Genomic DNA, 24460 nt, shown 5'->3' on the forward strand with positions numbered 1-24460 from the left:
TCGAACTTGATTCCGCACCTCTTGGACCAAAATACTGCGCTGAAGACTATACATAAGCATTCAACTCATTGGGTTTTCTAAAGATATTTAGTAACTAACTAATTCCTGACATAATCTAAGATATAATTATAATTCAAATGTAGTTAGAGAACCAGACCATAGAAAATGTATTCTGGCCTACTTTCAGTTTTAGAAGCCCTTTCGTTCAAGCAAAAGTGATGTAAAGTGATACATTTCTCCCCTTTGAACACCCCTAGACCCAATTGTCAAAATAATTTATTGTAGTATGTTTTTTGCTATGTGGCAGATGTTTTGAACTCTTTTCAAGGAAAACTGATAGCTGGGGTCACACAATTTTGAAAATCAAACTAGTGATTTGAATGTAAAATGTTTTTAAAGTGTAATTTAGTGTGGTTGCAATCAATTTTTGGGTGTAATTGAACAGTTTTGGATCAAATATATTAGGTTAGAATGGAAGAAGTTAAGACATTGAGTTCATTATACTTTAAAAGGAAGCTGACACACATCAAGTTTTCAGTGGGTTTGTTTAAATATACCCAAAAGACTGCCGAATTCCAGAAGACAGTTTAGAATGTATATTATGGGATATAGCTGGGTAGGAAAGTTGATAAAGATCTCGCCTAGTAATCTTAAGGTTACCGGTTCGATCCTGACAAAGTTCAGTAGCTTTTTGATTGTCTGAAACTGGATAGAGCTGTCCTTTACATTAGGCTTCTAATAAATGTTCTAGTTTAAAGAACAAAAGCTATCATCTTCTTCATTCTACATAGTCAATACAACTCAAGCACGAGCAAACCACACATTTAAAATATATTTTAATGAAAATTCAAACATGTTTATATTATTGTCAACTCTTAACAAAAATCCGACTCAAAGACAACCCCAGCAAACTGGGGCCTTCACAAAACGAACCGTACGGAAGTAAAGATCAAATACTTAAGAGCCCGCCTGCGGGCGCAAGTTAATTTGAGTTGCGATCTCACAAGGTTTGAGCCCCGGGCTCGCCTCCTCAGCATTGTCTGAATCCTTCAGTTTGTCGTTCTTCTTTGTCTCCTGAACACAGCTGATGTAATGAATATGATTCCAAGTGTCCCAGCAACTGTAATGGCGCTCTAAGGACTTTGTAACAATCACAGCTTAGACTCTTTGTTTTCGGAGTGTTCCATATTAGCGAGGTGGATGTATTCAGAATGTACAATAAATGTAAGGCATTTGACCACCTTCACATCACAAGACGCTGGTCTCTAGCATGGAGTCTTTGCACATTTTATTTCAAGCTAAGGATTTGATGGGTTGGAGCATTATTTCATTGTAGCAGTTTAATTAAAGTCATTGGGGATTAGCAGCATTTGAACCCGAGACATTGGATGCCGAAGTCTCCCTTCTCTACCACTAGAAAGGTCGCTTCTCTTTACTTTAACTGCGTACATTTGACTATAGATTGAAGAAAACATCCCCTTCCACCTTCTAAAACTGTAGTTAGTTTTTAAAAAAATGTTAGCGGGGCTAAATTTCAGAGTTTGGTGGTAAAAATTACTGACTTTTTTGAGCACACTAAATTAAAAACCAATCAATTTTTTATGTAAACTATAATAGAAACCAAAACCCATTAGTCCATTATGTGATCTATAGAATATTTACTTCAGTACCCAATGGATGACAAATGGATTTTATCTACAGGGTGAATAAAAAGTCAAGACTGGCAGATTACTGTCATCTTTCCAAGTAAATATACAGAGATATCCTTTAGGTGGACATGCAATATTAGCAGGAAGTTTCATTTGATGATCTTTCAACATTTGATTTTCCCCCAAAAATAGGGGATTTTTTGTGCAACTCAAAATTTATAAATTAAATCCCCTTAAAGTGACACCTCATTTTGAAGTGTGAAGAACTTAATGAATGGGGAAAACCAGAGTTCGCTATCTCTTTTTTTATCCAAGATGGTATCCCGTCAAATGTGATAATGTGGCGACCCTCTAGGACTAGTCTGAAGTGAAGGTGTAAAAAGTTCCGGTTTAGAACCTAGCATGGTAGGATGTGACGGTAGGACAAACAAAAATAAAAAATGACCTTACACTGTTTCATTATAAAGTCTAAAACCCTAAAGGCAGTTCCCCGAAGTTTACATACACAGCCTGACGTGTATGGACCTGAGAATGTAGCCTACTTATTAAAAATGTATGTTTGGGTTTTAAAACCACCATTTATCTTTTGTTTGAGAGGATTACTGGTGAAATCGTCACAAGTCAGGTGTAGTATAACCTTAAAATATTGACGAAACTTAATTTCTCAGTTTACACATTTTCAGGATTTTTTTAGGATTTTAGGTACACGTAAACAATTTTACTTATCACAAAGGTTCAAACTTGTGTATCAGTATTTCAAGTAGATGGAAAATAATATCCACTAAATCAGTTACTTGCCGTTACGTTGACGAAGTATATTAACGTTGTCCATAAAGACACAATAAGCTACGAAGAAGCGAAGAGAAAAGACTAAAATTCTTAGAGCACAAATAGGGTCGAAACAAAAGTGATTACGAAATATTTAATGTGTTTAAAAGCTCCTTTACTTCTTTTGTATAGTGTGAGTGACATGTGAATAAAACTAATACAATCACAAGACTCAAAACACAGTAAAGGCCAGAAAGATCAGTTTATCAGTGTAAAACTGTATTATTAGATGTCAGCAAGATAGATAGTAAATGACCAATATATATGATGAACCGAAATTGATATGTTAAAATTCTGTTGTATAAATTAATGGTTAAATGTCTAGATACCAAAGAACCCATGACAATATCAGAATATCTAACATTACGTTAATTTCAAATTTTCTGGTGAATATTTCTTATCTTCCATTCTTGGATGAAACGTGTTCTATTTATTGTATCTAAAAATATCTTGGTTTTATAACATTCAACCCTACAGTTCTATGGGGGTCCGAGGACATACCGGTGTGACAGTAGTTGTATGGATACTAGCGTATTGATGAATGAGTATTTTTGTGGCACCGCCGTTAATTTATTTATGGGTTCCATTAACGTAAAAATGTGGTTCACCATCGGAATGAAAAAGCGGAAATATTGTTTACAGGTTTTACAATAGGCTAGGGTTTCAATAATTTATCTGTACAAAACCAATTTTTATTGTAAAATCAACTTTGGTTTCTAGTTTACGAATTGTTTATATTATGCCATAGTTGGAGTTAACTTTTTGATTTTTAAGCTATTTTTACGGCAAAGTTATATTTAGAAATTTTGTGGTATATAAATTAAGGTAAAGTACTGTGTATTTACAGTTCATATTTTTGGTAAATTTTCCTAATGAAATTAGTTGTAGTTTATAATGACACGACAATTATAAGAAATTACACACTTTTTTATTTTACATTACATAAATCAATATATCATTTCTCTGTATACTATATATTGATTTATTGATATGCTAGTAATCTTTACTATAAATGCTGCATTAATTTTTACTATAACGTGGTAGTCTATATTTTTACGGTAAAATCAAACACAGTTATTCTAATCTCTACCTAAAAAATATTGTCTGACTACCCAAATTAGTTTTATGTTTAATACTTCTTTATCTTAAGGTCTCCCTTTTTCTGGTATGGTGGAGGGGGGGGGGTGGTTGCTTTTAACATACTGTTTAATGAAATTAAATCTAGAAATGCCCTATACGTGTCTTGAACGACCAAAAGATAAGGATTTGTAATTAAAAAAATGGGTCCGTCATCTAAAAGGGGTTTGTATTTCCTTTAAACCCATAAGATTGGTTTTGTGTGCTTCTAGTCCTATTAAATATCCGCAGAGTACAATATATCCAAGGTACAAAAGAATACTTTGTGGAGAAAGTCTAAGATTGTTAATTCTTTATTTATACTGACACATGATAAAAATTAGCCAACCTATTGTTTTATTACATGGTATATTTGTACATTAAATTTCAATTTCGATTCGTCACACAGCTTTTGCCCAACCTTAGGCAAGCATGAAGTTTTCTGCTTTAAGTTGCTCACAGGCCTTACTTAAATTTGTGGTCAAAAGTCCCTATTGTTTTATACTGGAAGGGTTGATTCTTATAAAATTTATAATTTTTCATGATTTCCGCTGATTTCTCTATAACTGTAGCCCTGCATACATCTATTAACAGCTAAATTTTCTTAAAAAGGCAAAGTTCATGAGTTATTATCGGAAAGTAAATTATCAGAGAGTTATTATCAAAATAAAAAGTAGCTACGTCACTAAAACTGTTTGAATCCACAAAAACCATAGTTTTGCTTGACCTACGTTTTTTTCACTCCCAAACCCCACAAGCTACAACAGTGTTTTTACCTACAAGTTACAATAAAATACAAATTTACCAGATACAACCTGAGTTTGTAAATTTTTCGTCGAGACACACAGTATGGATTAGTCTAATCGCGAGTTACATTTGATTAAATATGGCGGTCGCATTTTTACATCGATGCGCCCATAAATAAATTAGCCCCGTCACAAAAAGTGCACTTTTCCATTGGATATTAGTGTCACTCGCGTCATTTTTTACCCCCGGCTGTAATTTTTTATTCAGCAGTTCTCAATTAGTCGGACATCAAAAAGTACGGCATTATGCCGATAATCATTAGTGCAACGGCAAATACTCGCCGGGAAACAAAAATGTCAAAACGAAATTTTAATTAGTTTTTGCTGGGTAAATTTTTGTTTCTGACTGAGGATTGGATGAATGGAACTGAAATGAAACGCTGCAGTTAAAAATCGCTTGTTTCAAAAACAATGTGCAACTTCAGTAACAATGTTTGTACATTTTATTCCTCTATGCACTATATCGGTCGATGTAGGTTGGGTAGTTTAAAAGCTATTCTTCCCCGTCTAAGTTAGTTAGAGCGAAAATACTATTTACTTGCTTTCGTTCTAACGAATCTGCTCTTCAAAAACGAACTACCTAAAGAAGAAATAAATTGTACTTTCGTCGAGAAATAAAATGAATTTGGACAAGATCAAATCAGGTTTTACTGGCTTGGCTCAATTAGATGAAAAAACCTCTGTCCACTCTAATACACTCTTATAATATTATCCACTCTAATAGTTTTATGGTTAATCAATAATACGATTTAAAGAAAGGTTGATGGTAGATGCTAACACGACCAAGTCATTCGTTCACAAAAACTGTAAACAATGGCAGTAGCGTAAAAACGTAGATGAACACAATAAAACTAAAATGATACAGGTTTCGCACAGAATTTGAAACTAACAACGATAATCTTCACTCAGTCCAGTACAAAACTGTGTTAGGTAAGTTTGTCATTTTTGACACAATAGAAAAGCGTTTGTCGGAAGGTGAGCTTTTTTATAATTAAGAGGTTCCAAGTGTAGAGCATGGAGTACCTCTGGCTTTTGTTTATGAAGCCTCCTTCCCTACATCACTCACAGGCTCCCCCATCCCCCTTCCACTACTAACAAGGTTATATCGCTGCTAAGGAACTAATATTAGTTAATATGTATCAACCCTTAAATTCTGAGGTAAATGTATATTTTTTGTAATTCGATTATGTCACTAGGTAACAAAAGGGCAGGCCTACCTTGTAAGCATATTTATAAAACGAAAAGGATAGGTCTTTTGTTAAAGGGCTACTTCTCCTAGAGTTGTATCCAGCTAAAGCTAATTAAAAATAATGATCAAAGATAACTATTTTTATCAACAAACAAGGCACGATGGTAACAAAACCATGGTTTGACTGTTCGTGGAGCATTCTCTTACAAAACAACGTACAAAACAAAAACTAAATGGCATATATTCACGAATAATAATAAAAACAATACAGATACATTTAATCTAATTCACTTTTTCGGAACTTAGGAAGTAGGGTGGGCTTTTCTAGAATTTTGGGTTTGAAGACTGGGAAGACCCCCTCTTCATATTTAAAAAATACACGTGTCAATTTGGTAATTTTGATTACATGAAGTTTCCTTGCCTTATGTTGTACACATAGTATTTAACTCTTAGTTTACAATGCCAAAGGAGAAGACATCCTATAAATACTCTAGATTGTAGCTGAAAACAAAATAGTGTGACTATTGGTGAAATAGTGGTAAATAAAATAGTAAATATCAAAACACGCCGATAATCCTGGAAAGAAACCCACACTAATTCTCTAGTGGATTCCTAAGGAAGACGAATCATATATAGAGTTTGTTTCATATACTGTTATACTGTATAGCATTTTCAGATTATGTACAATTATGTCATGAACAGACCAAACAACTGTAACTTATATATGTATAATAACCCAAAAAGTCTATTCAAGGTCAGTTTTTCTGCATAACAGGCCCTCTGCGTAAATGGCTTAGTTTTAGTTTAATTTAAATCTGTTTATAGATATCCTTTTCATCCTTCCAGTTGAGTCAGACTAGCTTAAGTATGATGTATACAGGGTTTGGAGTTTGGTAAGGACGTGAAGGATGACTGTTGAGAGTGAAAGCCTACTTACTGATTAGGATCTACAGTACATTGGACACTTGGACTATTGCTTGAATTTCAATAATATATATATAATCTAATGTATGTTTGTTTGTATGTTTGTTTGTCCTTTATGAACTCCGAAACCGCTTGACAGATTGTAATGAAACTTTCAGGTATTATTATTGAGCATTATTCAAGGATGGTTTCTGTGAAGTTTGGTGCAGATCCAAAAGGGCTCCGCCCCAGTGGCTCTGGAATCTCCCATGTTAGCTTTATGAGTACTCATATTTAAATGGAATTAAAGAATCTTAACAGCTGGTTCAACTAAACAATTTGATTCTGTGATGTTCAATAGCACTAAAAATTTAATAGGTTTACCAACAGGGTGCAGCACTATTATTTTTTTCAAATCTATGACAACAGCTAATTTGCAACCAAAAGGTGAGTGAGCGTAGCGAACGAACTTCAACCTGGAGGCAAGTGAGCGCAGCTTACTAGCTCCAACCTAAAGGTGAGTGAGCGTAACGAACGAACTTCAACCAGGACGTGATTGAGCCATGCGAACGAGCTCATCTGGAAAATGAACGAGCATTTTACATAAAACCACAATAGGACAGGACGACGTCTGTCGGACCAGCTAGTTATTTAATAAATCCAAGAAATAGCATCTTAGAAATCTTACAATTTGATTACACATCAAAATACACCTTTTCAACCCATCCAAAAATCAGGATCCACCAACTACACAAATTAGCCTACAATTTACAACAAACTGGGTATTTAAAAATTAAATATACTCCCAATGTGAACCACGGTTGAATGAGAGCAAACAGAAAGCTGATTGGACGTCGGCTAAACAGTGGAAAACTGCAATCTGATAATATCGCAACGCAAATACACGATCAAAACATGTGCCATTAGAATCAAATAATCCTAAATCAGGTGTCTTGTTGTAATCGGGGCTCAATTACATCGGAATCACATAATGGCGAGTGGAAAAATGTTATCAGTGTTCGGACGTGGAATCGTGATTGTGTTTTGTATTTTCGTTTAAATTACACCCTTTCACATAAAGTTGATTTAAGATGGTCGGATTTAATGTCTTTCAAAAATGATGGGTGAAACGCGGTTAGAGTAAAGATTTACATTTTGGAAGGTTAGAAAAATCGAAAACAATATCACTTAGGCCTAGTAATATTACATTTCCTTTAAAGATAAAGAAGTAAAATCAAATGTGTTTTGTGACTTGCTTTACGGGGAAAATTTGAAAAGTAGTATGCCAGGTTAGTTGTTTTGTTACTACTTGGTGCTCGTTATTATTGTTGAGATAAATGCTTTTGAAGGTATGCAAAGGATTGTCGTTGTCCGAGTTTGTTGACTTCTGCGTTTGTCTTTGGCGTATTTTGTTGTCGAGGTCCAAGAATTTTACCATACGAACTTGTCGGTCAAGTTTGATGTTGTCCAAGAATGTCGGCAGCAGAGTTTGCTGTTGTATGAGTTTGTCGTTGGCGAAATGCGTTGTCACCTAAGTAAGTCTTTGTCAGAGTTTTTCATCGGTTGAATTTGTGGTTTCCAAAATTTTTCGAAGTTCAGAGTTTGATATTTGCCAAGGTTGTCGTCGTCTGTGAATTTCGTTGTGTGAGTTTGTCGTTTTCTTTTGTTGTAGCTATACAGAAAGTTGTCGCCTTAACTACATCGTAAACTCCACATCAAGAGTTTGATACGTATAAAATGAATTGATTTCAAACTAAAGAAAACCACGAATAAGTATATACAGCGTGTACCAACAAGTCGTCTCCGTCCAAACAGACCGTGAGGGAATTCACGTTAGATAAAGCAATAGCTCTCCCACTTATCCACGAAGGCAACTACGTTTTCTGCTATAAACCCACACTAAGTTGCAGTATAAACCGAGTTGCAGCGTTTATTACAGGTGCTGCGATGCAGCTCATAAATTAGTCTGATAAGGAGCCGCTCATTTTAATCGCGCCGTTTTATTTGGTCGTTCTTGACCTCAGACAGGCTGAGACGCCGGTTTATGCTCGTGAAGTAAACTATAACTTACCAACGTTACTTTGTGACTGTGTTTAATGTCTTATTATTCAGCAACCGTGATTTTTTCAAAGATATAGCCAAAGATTAAAATATTATAAGTGTATGTATAGTTGCTTATAACGTATAGCTTGAAAAAGTCTGGTCGATTTTATTTACGACAAAGGGTTCAATTTCGTCTAGTGTGATAATCAACTTTATTACCATACACAAAAATAATTAAATTTGTCTATTTTATAATCCAGGGAAAATGTGTTATGGTGGTAAGATTTAATCAAATATGAAAACATTAGGCCTACATATTAATGAAATGAAGAAAAGTCATTGAATACAACATAACGTAACACTGGTGCCATACGGTTATTTTACTGCATGGGTTTTCAATTATGAATTGCATTATGATCTTAGGAATTTAAAAAGTTTGCTGTAATATGTTCATACAGCAAAATTTTTAAATTCCTAAGATGATAATGCAATTCATAATTGAAAACCCATGCAGTAAAATAACCGTATGACACCAGTGTTACTCTATGTTTTAATCAACGGTAACTTCTTCATTTCACTGGTAATGTTTTCATCTTTGATTAAATCTTGGTACCATAACACATGTCATCTGGGTAATAACATAGACAAATACATAACTTATTATACATGCACGATGATTACCGTTGTTGCTAAAGGTTACAGAGTTTCTTAGTCCGGTCAAAAAAAGGTTTAACCTCCGAAAAAAACTAAAAGTTTTTAAGCTTTGCACATTTATTTCTAGGTACCTAGAAAACGTTGTACGCAAAGTTTCAAAAGTTTCGGATTTTTTCGAAGGTTGTGTCATTAATTTATTTATTTTGATTGGACTAAGCTGACCAGTAAATGAAGGAGATTGGACAAATATATGTATACAAAACTCTCCTTTCACAGAGATCAAGCCAAGATGTATCGTTGAGGTCTTGCTTCACTTATGTAGTGCACACGACTCAATTCTTCAATGGAAGCTGAAGAATCCTCAACTAAATGCCAATCAGAATTAATTTTAGTATAGAAACATTTGAATCTTACAAAAAAATTAACTTAACAACAGTCAAAAATAGATGATCTTTAGTGATTGGATCTAATTAAGAACTTTAAAAAATATTATGATAAGGATTTCCAGCACCTACTTGGTGTCAGTGGAATCCTAATGTTTAGAGAAAAATGTAATAAAACGTGCATTGAGGAGTGATTGAAAAGATGATGACGAGGCAATAGTGTATTTTTCCTACAGTTACCTAACAATGTACATGTTCTCTCACTGATTTGAGAAAGCAAAGTTGCCAATTCGCTCATCAGTGAGACAATGTTAACATTGTCTCACTCTAATTACTTTGTCTCACTCCAGATTTGCAACGTGAAGGCACGAATTTGTGAGCGCGTAACATGCAGGCAACGTCGTATACGCGCGAAATACGTTGGCAGCACTGGCCATTAAATCAGCGGGTCAGCTGTTGTACTGTTGTATTCGTTACTTCACATTAAATGTTATATTAAAAGTCCACTTCTATGTAAAAATAGGTTATGTTTCTTCACCAATTTATTTGTTTTATGGTAACTGTAGGAAAAGTATAATGTGCAACTCGAGTTCAAAGTACAATTGCCTCACTCGAGAAACCATTCCTCACTCGCCTACGGCTCATGAGTAAGGATTTCTCTCGAGTGAGCCAATTCCTCACTTTTCTCACTAGTTGCACAAATAAGACCCTGGATTTCTTGTTATAAGACCCTGGATTGAATATGCTTTCAACTTTATCGACCTTTTTGAACAGCTTAGGGCAAGTTCCGTTAGGGTTAGGTCGCTATGGAGTCTGATATTTATTTCTAGATAGTTATCTTACTTTATAACAAACAAACTTTTTATCACAAAATCTTGTCGTCTTGCATCATAAACAATCAATAAACATATCAACATATCAATATATAAACATATCAAAAAATGCCCTGAAAGTTTAATTCAAGATGAACTTGTAACCAACGCTAGCACCCTTAACGTCACCAACATTAAACACACAGGAATACGCTTTTAGATTATACAATAGATTCGAATTTTACTTTTAACGTCAATAATGAAATAAAATCCAAAGATCAGTTGGAATATTTTGCTCAAACACTGATCAGTTTTGTTGAGCTCGTAATAAACGCTTCGTTGTACAAAACACACGAGGGGTTCGAGGTACATGGACAATTCACATTTTTGTCGGAATTACAGTTTTTTATCCGAACATGGGGGACTGACAAGCTTTGTAATAATATCACTAAACATTGAATAAATTAAACATAAGTTCCAAAAGAGGGTAACCGAGCGGTTTCATTTACCGGTCCGGCCAAAGCAGACGAAATGAGTTTTTTCACATTTTTAATCACCTGGGGTCCCAATTAGGGCAAATAGAATCACAAATGCAGCGATACAGGGACGGGGGAAATTAGAAAGGTTAGACTGTATGGATGATTGGACAGACAGGCGGATTGTTGATGATATTAAATAAATCGATAAAACAATAGAATATTATGTGGCTTTCTTTCCAATTTAAAAACGTACCTTTTCCGTTGAATCACTACGACTAGTAGAATGTGGTTAGGTTAGGTTTTTCTAACTCTATACTAAACTCTAACTAACCTAACCTAACCTAACCAAAGTTTAATTCATTACCACTATTGCTAATAATCTGTTGCTCTAAGAACTAGTGGAATTGAATCAACGGAAAGGTCCTTAAAACTATTACACGCAATTCCGTCGATTATTACATCAGAAATTGAAAAGCATAAATTTATGTTGGATATAACTTTCAAAATTTGGAAACTAACGAATGTTTGTGTAAAATAATTGACATAGGTTATTTATTGATCTATACTTAATTAGTCACCATGCATCCGAATTGCAATTATTTCATACCTCTTTTATGTGAAGTATAATTAGGATTACCTAAATACCTTGATTCTGGTTAATTCTGGTAAATTAAAGATGAGCTGAAAATAATTAATGACTTAAAGCACAACTAAAATTTAGTGATGAGGATGACAAGCCCTTTCTTGATAACACAACATCCATAAATTTTGTTTTATATGAGTGTCACAATGTTTATAATTGTATGGTTTGTCCAGTATAAAACCTTCTCCTCTCCTTATCATGGCTAATGATGTTTTAGACAGTATTGCACTTGCACCGCCTTGGAAATATGCACACTTAAGTTAAGGACTTGCTTTGAGAATTTTGGTTCAAGGGCCACCATTGTGTTTAGTGACAATGCCCCTCATTGAAAGATGTGTCACTAGTACGTACCAAAACAATTTTAAGTAAAAGATTTGAATTCACAGCAGCTTTTGTTCTCAGCGTTTTAAATCACTTCTTATTACTATTATCCTTATACTACTATGGACATTTATATTTTTCCCCTCACAACAACACTGCCTTTAAAATTTCTGCTACTTCTACACACTAGATTTCCCAGATATTTCTTTATTACGTCCATCTACCGTATTCTGGGTCTTCATAGTTGTATTTTTACTTGCTCTAGACATGAACCTATACACTAAACCCATTTCATTTGAGTTAATCACAACTATTTACAGTGTAGTGATTTTATTTATATTATATTATTTTAGACGATGGGACCCATGTGTAAATAGCGTATTTTATTAGGGTTTAAAACGTAATTCAAATTAAAAAATAATAATGCAATACCCTTTTACTTTTCAAAGGTAAAATCGATCTACACCATTTAGACCGAAGAGTGATTTGCCTACCTCAATCAGGTTGCAATTATCATCAAAGTAGCCATATCATAAAAGTAGTATGATAAGGATTTTAAATATAAACTGTTTCGTCAGTCTCTTGTTTACAGTCTGACTGTAGTTAAACATGTTACTGGACATTCAAGGATCAGCTGCTACAATTCACATTTATTTCATTCGCTACAGAGAAAGTTGGCCAGCAACACTGGATTTTTGAAAGTTAACTCTTGTCAATACAAAGGGGGCGAAGCCCTTAAGGAATTTAACTATTACTATCGAAGTTGCGCTCGATCATAAGTTTGAAATGAACCTTAATCGTGGAAATGGGTTATGTAGGGCAACTGAAAGGGGGACATTACAGAGAAATGTCTCTTATAGTATTACAAATATAAATTATACATTATTTCTTCAATCTAAGATAACAATACCTACTTTAGATGTATACAAAACTAAGAGTACGGATAAATGTATTATGAAACTCCTGAATCATTGCCAGACGGTTTTAGGGATTGATATCAATTTTCAATTAAATAGTTTTAAAAAGCATATATTTTTAAATACAATAAATTTTGTCTCAAATTAACAGCTGCTATACTTTAGCATTTTCAAATATCTCTTCCAGTCTCTGCTTGGATCCTGAGGCGTCGCAGGTTAGCTAATTTGAACAAGCCCTCAACTCTTTTCAAGAATTTCAAAGAAGCTTGTTCAACTAACAAATTGTTCGTTTTAGGTTAAGCACTGAAGAGTTAGAAGTCGGACTTGTAGACTTTTCTTAATTACCGTAAAGTGTCTCTTCTAAGGAAACAAGAGTTTATACTTTTATTAAGACAAAGAAAGCAAACACCCGAGGCGGTCAAAAGCCTTGACAATTTCTTGTGAAAGAAACAAAGAACTGTTTAGCTAACGGCTAGTTTTTAATTAGTATAAGTCATATTTACCCCCTAGCCCAGCAGTTATAAAGAGGAATCATCTGTATCGGGATGCTAAATGTGATAATTAATTTATGACATTTATTTGATGACGTTGGATTTTAAAATTATTTTTCCTCATTACGGAGTAAGATTACGTTGTTCATTAGATAATATTTCTGAGACTTGCTGGCCAGAAATCACAAAACTGGTTAAAGTAGTGTTTTGTAAGTTTTTAGTCAATTTTATTGCATTGGCAAAAAAACTATAAAACAAAGGAGAGAAAGGCGGGACTAGTGGGATTTACTATTTGCAAATCAGTATACTTGATAATGAACCAGTGTAAACGGCTGAAATTTTTAATCGTAATATTCTATTCCCATAATGTGTTCGGAATAATAAATTCCAAACAACTTGTACACTTAGCTAAATTTTTTCAAACTATGATAGCATGGTGGAAGTCAATCTTAAAGCGTAAAAAACAACAAACGCGATTGTTTTTAACATATTAAAATGGTCTAATGTGTTTTGATAATCTAGAAATGCTTACTCAGAACCGTTTAAGGAAAGATTCCAAAAGAACCGTAACATAATCTTGTATATGTAGTTACAATGAGAGTAAATCAGTCTACAATTTATTTTAAATAAATATGCGTCTACCTTTGCATGATTAGTTTTTTCTGGCAGCTATCGCGTAGCTATCTTCAAATCATAATCCAATTACAAATTTGAAAAGATACATTTTGGGCTGTACAAGAAAGGAAAACCTATAAGTTTATTTATTAGTCTGCAATTTGATACAGTAGGACTTTTATCATCGGTGTAGTTTATTTATTAGCTAATATAATTTGAAAGTTTAAAGTTCAACCCTTGTTTCTTTATTTGCTTTTTACAGTTTTTATTCTTAATGGTTCATGGATGCCATACACCATACTAATACTAATATTGTTTTGTAAATGCACTATCGAGGCATATTTGAGCTTCAATTTATTTATTAATCACAATGCATTTTAGTACTTAAGATTAAAGACGCAGTTTTACTTAATCAAACTAGTATATTTGCAGCGAAAACATTCGTGGAATTTTTTTTATCGCCAGGTGAAAAATGCGACGCGCGAAAAGACGCAATGAAAAAGCAAATATAAAACGCATTGCAGTTAGTTCGGTGCGGTTGATGCCATGCAGTGGTCACATATTAGGCAGGAAATCACTAACATTGAGCAATCTCCGCCTAGCGAAGCCATTATGTTGGTCAGCTGCAATATTACGTGGTGATTAGACGGCCATATGTTAGATTGCCCCGCCAAAACTGTCCGACAAGGCGCGAAAACGCACAGATCAGCTGTTTGGTCATTTCTTCTCTTTATGTTTCTAGGTTTTGTCTCTTATTGGATGTTGCTACTGGATAGTAGTTTCGTCGTGGTTTATTAGCTGTAAGTTTGGGTGCGATTTAGGATCGAAATAAACACAGTTAAATTGTGTCACATAAGAATATGCTAGAGGCCGATTAACTTTTTCTGATTTTCAAGGATTTTTATAGCTTATGCGACAAAAAAAGTTTATGATCACTATAGGACACTTTTTGGGGTTTTGTGACAGGTTTTTTTTGTGACAAACCGGTTCAAGCCCTCGTCCGGTTACTACTTAACTGCGACACATAATTAGAAAAAGTCATAATTGGTGATTAAATATTAGATGACGATAGAATACGGAGTCGGTGTTTTTTAGAATTGATACAGAAACTTTATTTAAAGATCAGCCCTATAATCAACCACTTTATTCATATGTTGATTTATAAATGAACTATCAGTGTTCGTTTAAGCACATGGACGAGATATTCACTGTGCTCTAGGGCTCTACGTCTGTAGTAGGTTGTCCATTGGACGTTGTGTTTATAGTTAAGTAAATTATATTTTGCCTAGGACTTCAAGAAAACTTGTGCGCAAATTTACCAAATTAAACATAAACTTGATATTAAATAAATTTTTAACAAACCTTCTACCTCATTAAAGTTTGACTAGAGAACATCAACGTTGGATCTTTTGTCCTAGATCACATAAAACAAATAACAATTTCTGTTTTAAAAAAAGAGCGCATGACATTTTCACAGTGACTGCACCGACTCACAATGGTGTATTGGTTTCATAACTTTTAACACTGTTCGCTGACAAAAAATGACGCGCAAACAAATGAACAGCTTGTACAGTAAAAAACAGGGTATTATGAGTGATTCACATTGTACAGTACAGAACAAAGCTGGGTCGAAACACGAATAACTCCTGTATTACTGAACGACAGAGTTATATTCTAAATTATAAGGGTGCGGTTTTATTTTTTGGAATAATGAGAGTGCAAATTATATGAGATGGTACATAAATACCATCTTTTGCAGTAGATGGAGATTGTATGCAATTCAATAATGTCCTATCCATACAATAAACTTAATATGATGGTGTTTATTTTTTTAAGAGGTTGACGTACGTGATTGAGTTAACTGAATGGTTAACAATCAAAAGGTTGGATCCTGAGAAAAGTCAGAACCTTTTGGAAGGCTCGAAAATGGACCCAGCTGTTCCTGATTATCGGGCTTGAATATGACCCTAAAGTTTATCATCACTATAGGACACTTTTTCTGGTTTTATGACAGTTTATTGTGACGAAACTGTTCAAAATCTGTGAAGTTAAAAGTTTTTTAAAGATTCAGCTGATCTTAGTTAGTAATAAAGCTACGCGGATCGGCACACTTCATTCCTAGACTCATATTTTTTTTAAATACGCTCCTGGGTGGCGTCCATCATCTCAAATTAGTAATATGGTAACAAATTGGCTGTTTGTCTCGAAGATGGATACATCCAAAGTTTCAGAGATGTCAATACACTATCTTAGCTCATTTAACGACACGGTCATCCCTTCAAGACAGTATGCTTTGACTGAAGCCTCCCATCAAAGGTTTAAACAATGTTCTTACTATTTTAGTTTCTATATTTTATTGGCTAACTTTTAGTTTGTGTGATTCATAATCTACCATTACGTTATACTGTTCAAGGATGAAAGTAGGTTTTTAAATTCTCTGCGGTTTAAATCGATCAAAAACACAATTCAATAAGTTCAAACGTATCTATATATTTAATACGCGACATGAAACTTTGTGAACAATAAGGCTTTTTTTATTTTAAGATTTAACCCCACATATTATACACCAAAATGTTCGTCTAGGTGTGTAGATGTGCAAACTGGCTTTAGATCTTCGAAATATATATTTTTAAGGGCGTGGGCTGCCCTCAAAGTTCCTTCCATAAGGATAACATTGTGATTGATTTGAATGTTATTATATTCTGAAACAGATGTCAATACATTAGTTTAAAAAAAAATCAATCCCAGCTGTTTTGTTTGGTTTTGAAATGTAAACAGTTTGCATATTTTTAAAAATAATTAGAAACTCGGCAAAGAAATGTTACCTATACGACACGACGGGAGAAAAGTTTTACATTATATTTTCGTTTAAACATGCCAAAGACCCGACGACAAAGAAATATTGCCAGTCGGACACGGCGAGTCAGCATACGGCAAGCAATGCAAAACGTAAGGAGCCAAGACGTAGAGCTGGAACAGTTAGTGGCAACGTGTATTTACAAAATTACACTGACAAGAACAAGAATTCAGCAGCATTCACTTGGCGAGATGGCATTAAAATGTCAGGAATGTGGTGCGCTACATTTTAAAGAAGAACAAAGAGGACGAGGCAAAGGATTTTCATCCTGCCGCCATAAAGGAAAAGTGGATCTTTCCACCATACCAAGAAATCTATTATATTTAGAGCCTACTAATGGAGCAAATCATTTGAGCAGAAACTACAAAGAGAACATTAGATCGTACAACTCTGCGCTCGCAATAGTCAGCACTCGAGCTAAAATTGAAGAACTAACGGTGGAGGGCCTTTCATGTATAAGGTGCACGACACAATTTATCATCCAATTGTCACCTTTCAACCGTCAAAAGGGGAGCATCCCACATATGCCCAAATTTAGGATACCTACGGACGTCGAAACCACTGTTCAAGAAAGAATGCTAAACAAAGCTAATGGCTCTTGCAGCACTGACTCAACTTGATATTAATCCATACGCGCAATTTTTTAGCATGATGAGCTCCATCCTGCAAAATACCAGTACTGAACAGCAAAAAGAACTTGGAATGCATATAGCCAACGATCAAGGTCAAGACCAACGTCGATACAACGACGCAACTTCTAACGACGTTGCTATAATATCCTAATGTATTATTCGTGCGAATTCGCACAGGTTCACCTAGTTATATTTAATAGCATAAGTATACACATTTCTTTTACTGTTGAGAAATGTTAACCTATCTCATATAAAAATATGGGAAAATATAAGTTCTTTTAGGAAATTAAAGCTTGAAAAACAAATTCAAACCATGTCAAGGAATTAATTTAGATCATTTAGCATATTTAAGACGGTATTTCATCCTGATCACAATGTTGTACAATGACCACCAAATCTGACGAATTTTTAATTCGCCAAAAAATATAGTAAGATTTGAAAAAACTAAAACATTTGTTGTATCTATCAATACTTTTATTTAATCCAACCAATATTTCGTTGAAGTTTAAATATCATCTTGAGGAAGCCTTAATCGAACTTAACCTTCAATAATCTACAGAGCAGTTCTGGTTGTTATCTGAATACAATGTTTTATCATACATGTGAAAGAAATGTGCAGTGTAATCTAGGCACACCAAGGTATTAATCAATTTTTTGGTTTAAAGAGGTGACTATATTCATTGTTTAACATAGTCCTTGTAGCTACAGTTTAAGTTAACAATTTGTCAGCATCTCGCGTCAGGGACAAATTATCAACCATGCCTCAACATCGGTGATACTCAAGTATCCAGTCCAGCGTCCAATGTAACAATATTTCAAAGTAAATTTTTATAGGATGGTCCAAAACTCAATTCGACACCTCATTTATAATTTTTATAGGTGATTACTTTAATTTGTTTTGTTTGAAAGATATGAAGACTTCAATCGTGTTAGGGAAATATTGATGATACGTTTCTTATTTTTAGATTCGAACAGATGTAATAAGGAAAGGTTCTTTTTTATTTTAACGTTATTGTTGTTTTTAGTTTATATGCATTTTGATAAATTTATTTGAGCAAATTATTAGCTATAATTTGTAAATTGAAACAAATTGGTGTTTATAAACATTAGTTTTGACGTGTAAACAGGATATCAAAATAAAATTTTTTATTCATCTCCTTAATTTGGCAAAAAAGTCTTTTGTTTGTTAAAAACCCCATAGCTTTTTCTCGATCTTATACCAAAGGTTTTAAATATATGTCCAACAATAATTTTAATAATTAATTATTTTTAATTAAGTGTAAATTGTAATAGATATGTCCTTTTTACGATCTTCTGTGTTCAACTTGCAATGCACCAACAAAGTCTTATGAACATAAATCTAATAAAACAAATATACATTTTAAAAGTAGCTGAAGAAAATATTTACAAAATATAATAGGTTCATTTTATTTATAAACTTCCAGCTTAAATACAAGTATAGTGCTTTCCAAACATGGAGCCAACAATAAAATTAAAATGTACCTCCAGCCTTAAGATTTTCATAAGACATAACAGTCATGTCATAAGATGATTTAAAAGTAAAGTAAATTAAGATTAAATCTTTTTCCTGTATTCAATTTTAACTTATAACGGAGCATAATATATATTTCGTAAGTTTTGCATCAAATTTTAATTTCTTCATTACTTGGAATAACACATTTTGAAAATTTAAGGTTTAAGAAATATTTATATGTTGTAAACATGAAGAACACATTTAGGGGGATTAAGGTGAAAAAACGACATGGTCTTCTGACGGCCTTGGAAGTATTAAAGCATTAATTAAATGTCTATTTCGCAATCAGTAGAGTGGAGTATGTAATGCCACCGTTACCCAGAATTAAATGGTAATTTGGAAATGTGCTTTTAAAAGTAAATTACCTCTCTCTCATTGTACCCTGATGAAAAACTGATTCAGTAATTAAATGACAAGGAAAAACGCGTTTCCAAAATGACATTCGATATTAGGCTAAAAGGTTCTTTCGACCAACACTTTTTACTAGGTTGATAAATAAAGTAAATAGGTTTTCCCTACCATAACTTCACTTCACTACGGTTATTTTGTCTGCATTTATTGTACTTATATTTCATTAAAACATTAATGTTTTCCATTTATATTTATTTGTTATTATTTATTATTTATGTAATCTACAACTATCACTTTAAGCTCATTAATGCTACATGGAGTTCCAAGTTAAAAACTTCGACAACAATCTTAAAACATTTATATACAAATTTTAATATTACTTTTCATGTATTGGGAGTTTCCTTTTTATCCAAGTTTAAACGATTAACTATGACTTTATTGTATACCGATATTTTTATTTTTTTTATAAGAGACAGTTTTTTTACGACCTATAGAACTCATTATCGGTTGCTTGAGGCTCGAATCAGACGTCATTTTCCAACCTTCACCCATCTCCTTGCATATGTAACTGGCAAATTTGGGGAAACTTCAAAACATTAGTACCTAATATCAAATGTTATTCCAAATCACGCTTACTCTATGCTGGCACTTCCAAACGCACTCCTGTCACACACAATTGATAGTAACATGATTAAGACGTTATATTTTTTAGTGAATAAAGTTGTAAGAAAATGACTCTCAAATATAAGCCAAATAATATTGTTACTTTCGCGGAGGACGATATCTAAAGTAAAAAGTTACCTATCTTTGAAAAGGCATTTATATTTACTATTTTATAGTTTGACTAATAGTGTAGTATCTTCTCTGAACGAAATTAACACGTAGATATCCATTGATATATTACATAATTGTTTAATTTACTACTCATATAACCAGCCATGTTTTATCCATAAATCAAATATTACAAACTCCACTAATTTTACCTAGTCAAACTTTTATTTACAAAATAAAAACATTCAAAGATACAAAATGCAATTAAGTCTGATACACTTAATTAAAGTAAAGTCCAAATAATGTTCTATTTGGACTCATGATTGTCTAATACGTAAATACGAGTGTACCTTATACATACAATGTATAATCATATGTTTATTCATCCTATTGTTGGTAGCACTGCCATTATGATCTGTTGGTAACCCTGTTAGTTTAGCCGAGTGACAGCTGTTTATGTTCATCGTTTCAATCACTTTCCCAATAATTGACCAAGCGGCAATTATCATAATATTGTTTGAAGCATGTTTCATTTACTTTGTAGTGATTTCGTTTGTAGTGTTTAGCAATTTGATTGAGTTTAAGTGTTGGAACAAATTAGTTTGATAAGTATATGTCTTGATGGTAATAAAACTATTTTTTTACTTATAATATTATTTTCTAGTCTTTTTTAAAATATTAGTTTAAAACAATATAATATGGGGCCTATTTACATAAATTTTATAAACTGCGCATTAACATTTGTGTATTCATTTTTTAAATATCTTCGGTTAGAAATAAATTCTTAACATATTCAGACATAAATGTTAACATATTTATGGTCCTTCCAGTCGTCAAAATTTGGTTAACAGTTCATATTTACCAAAGAATGATATTATTTTTTTAAACTATCATTGAAAATAATTATTCAAGGTTTCTTGGACCTCTTACGCGTCCAAATTATATACTATATGCTATATAAAGTATACTAAGACGGATCAAAACCGACTATCTAGTTTTTCAGCAAAATTTTCTGAATATTTAATTTTAAAATTTTGTTGTAGTTTTATAATTTTTACTCTCTCCCACTATACATAGTATATGGAGAAAGTATTTTTTCGTTAAAAGTTTTGAGGTTGAGCTTTAAGTGGATATAACCGTTTCAGGACCCCCTGAACCTCAAAAAGTTATTTTCGAAGTGATTTAAAATTATTTTAAATCAAAGTAATTTAAAATTACAAATACCTTTCTCCTTAGATGTTTTCTGATTTAAATGGCTGTTAATATTCGTTAACTTCCGCTCCGTGTGGCCCTAAAGGCACATTATACTACTTGATATGTTAATGTTGGATTATTAAAAAATGTATAAGGCGAATGTCGCGAGGTAGGGTTTAACAAACCATTTACTGGCTAACCAACTACTTCTGAAGATAAACTTTGCACACTGGTATCCTCAATCTGTGGTTAAAGGTACCGTAAAGTAAAAGACGTTTCGTAATTTCGTATAAAAAGATAGCTGTAGATCGTTGTTTATAACATTCGCAAAAAAAATAATATAAAAATCACTAGGGTAAATAACTGTTAGTTAGCATGACAAAAATAGCAATAGTTAATTAAGCAAAAAAATTAATGGAAAACCGAAGATCAACAGTGCACTCAATTATCGGTATTAAACATGTGATCATTTCATTTAAACACCTGGTTTAAAACTAGTTATTTTAATCAGCTGATCCCCAGAGCGGTAATGTTTTTACTTTAATCAACCTGTTTTGGCAAATCCATTAATTACCTTTATTATTTAGATTGCACTTACTAATTTAATTTTTGTTCACTCGTTTTTACGTTGTTTTAATTAACTAATTCCTGTGAAAATAGTTAAAGAGTTAAATGTATCACTGGTTTTAGTTGGGCTTGTTTAGTAGCTTATTTCAAATTTCTGCTTTTAATTCCAATAAAAAAGGAATTTTAATTTGAAATTTGATTCTGTCAATAGAGTTATAAGTTGGTATGCCTAGCGTGTCTTGAAATATTCTACATCAGCTTCTTAATTGGGTTTCTGCATTACTTTTAGTGGTGAGGTGTCTCAAACATAAATAAAGTTCTCTATGCCTAATATTCAATTTTGTCATCTAGTCAAGTGGGCTTAGAGATTAAGTTCGGCTCAGAACCGTTGAGTAGAGATATTTTCAGTAGCTACAAAGCCACGTTGGTTTTAAACGGAATCGGTACCATCGCTCTGACCACAAGATGGTTTTATAGTCTAAGATGTATAAATATTAGAAACAATTGTTTATCCTAATTTATTTTAGAAAATACCCCTACCATAGCAAACCTGCAGACTAAGCAAATTTCAGTTTGACTGATTGGATTTTTACAAAACTAGTTTAATAAACAAGAAATATGTATTCCTCATTTAAATAGCATTAGATATAACGAGTACTTATGTTCGTTGTTACGGAAAGTTGAAAAGTGTTTTTGACCAGACGTGAAAAAGCAAACAAGCAAACTCCAACATTTTTATTTTCATAACACGGGAATCCAAAATGTACAAACATTTTTGGTATTTTCTTCGTAAAGTGTTATTTTAAACAATGCTTCGCTATATAAAATTGTTTTAAGCTCTACAGGATGACACACGATGGAATGAAAATTGGGCATTTAAATGTTTTAAGGGTAAACATTTTTTGGGTAAGGGTAAAACAAATTTAAAAATTTTTAAACCCTATGATATCCAATGGTGTAATAAAAAAATACCCGATAGTGCTAGTTCCCAAACTGATTTAAGTTTATCTCGCCCTACTCCTTCAAGCTAAATTTACGCAATATTTGACAAAAATTATCTCACTAACGGACATTACTGTACATATATAAAATTTGAACGAACTATTTTTTAGCCTCTGGGGACATCCAAATGAAAAGCCATATAGGTCCCGAGTCTTACCGTACCACCTACGGTTTTAGCTAACTCCCTATATAGGGGTGTTCATTAAAAGTGTGTATGTAATTTATAAAGTAAAAATACAAGTCAAACAATAATAGGTTTGTGTTCATTATTTATCTTAATATGTACGATTAAGCCTTTATATCTGAGTTTCAGAAACTTAGATTATTCGTTATGGTCTAAGGCACAATAGTTACAGTTGGCATCAGAAGATTATAGTGCTTCACATAATCACTTAATTTACTTGTTGTTAGGCACTGGTGAGCTAGTTCAAGGTGAACGAGACGACGAATTAGACATTAAAAATCGTTTAAATAAAAACTTTGTCATTTTAGTTTTTTTCTGCATGATATTGTAGCATGAAAATCCATTCGCGTTACCAATATGTGTTGGCAATACAGTTTTGATAGATTTTATTCATAATTAACATTATAATCGGTTATTTACTTAGGTAAACAATGTTTAAATGAATAATTAGTTCAAGTATGGAAGAAGGATAAACATTTTTTTTAATTTTACTGTGCCAAAATAAAACAAAGCATACAAAGCGAATTTTCAGTGATTGGTTAAGATTATTTTTTTGGTTAGACTAAGTTTATTTTATGGCAAAACAATGTTTATATTAAAATCCTTGCCATATTCAGCCTAATTTTACGTTAGATAAATTAATAGTTGTATTCGTATTACTCTTGTTAAATTGTAAAGGCATAAAATAAAATAATTTTCAATTATTTATTCGTAAAAGAGCAAAACATATAGGAATAATTTTACTTTCCATGCGAATCAAATAGGAAGCAACATGTTACGTTATTTCGCTAGTAGTGTATGCAACACATTTTTATGTTGATTTTGATTCACATTTTTGATCTTATTTTTAAATGTTAATAATTTGATTGATTGGCATTTTGGTATCAGGAATCTTAAATCGTATAAGGATTTGCTTTAAAAATTAAAAAAAAAAAATCAAATTGATTTTTTAAATTTGTTTTTGTTTTTACGTTTTCCTCAAGTTATAAAAAGGTTGACATTTCATTGCAGGATTTTTTTCGAGCCTGCATGTATTTTTTAATAAAAGAATAATTGATCCTTTAGCAGACAAATACACGGTTCCCATTAATTCCTCACTACGACGACTACTCTTTCCTATAGTTAAACTAATTTAATCTGAAAAGTCAAAAAACCAATCCAACAATAAACCATAATTAGTGAAAGAGATGGTAAAATTAAAGGTATTAAACGCACATGTAATTAAAAGCGTAGATTACTTTATTGTTGTTGAAATTATCATCGTTAAATACCCTGTCATGCTGTGACTCTGTTGATCCAGGTATTCATCATCTGGGGATTCTGGGAAATTTAATTTTATTATGGCTTCATTTTACTTCATCTTTTCCTATGCAACCTAATTATCTTTTTTATCCTCTCCGTATTCAACCTTTATCCTACGAATAAAACAATATGAAATGGACATTTTACACGTCAACTATACGTTTTTGCTTTTTTAGCGAATTTCCCATATAGGGAATAAGCTATTACCGTAGTACTC

Source organism: Macrosteles quadrilineatus, unplaced genomic scaffold (assembly GCF_028750875.1).
Source record: "Macrosteles quadrilineatus isolate MER2022 unplaced genomic scaffold, UCM_ALF_1.0 Scaffold_9__3_contigs__length_116548681, whole genome shotgun sequence".
NCBI classification, from domain to species: domain Eukaryota; kingdom Metazoa; phylum Arthropoda; class Insecta; order Hemiptera; family Cicadellidae; genus Macrosteles; species Macrosteles quadrilineatus.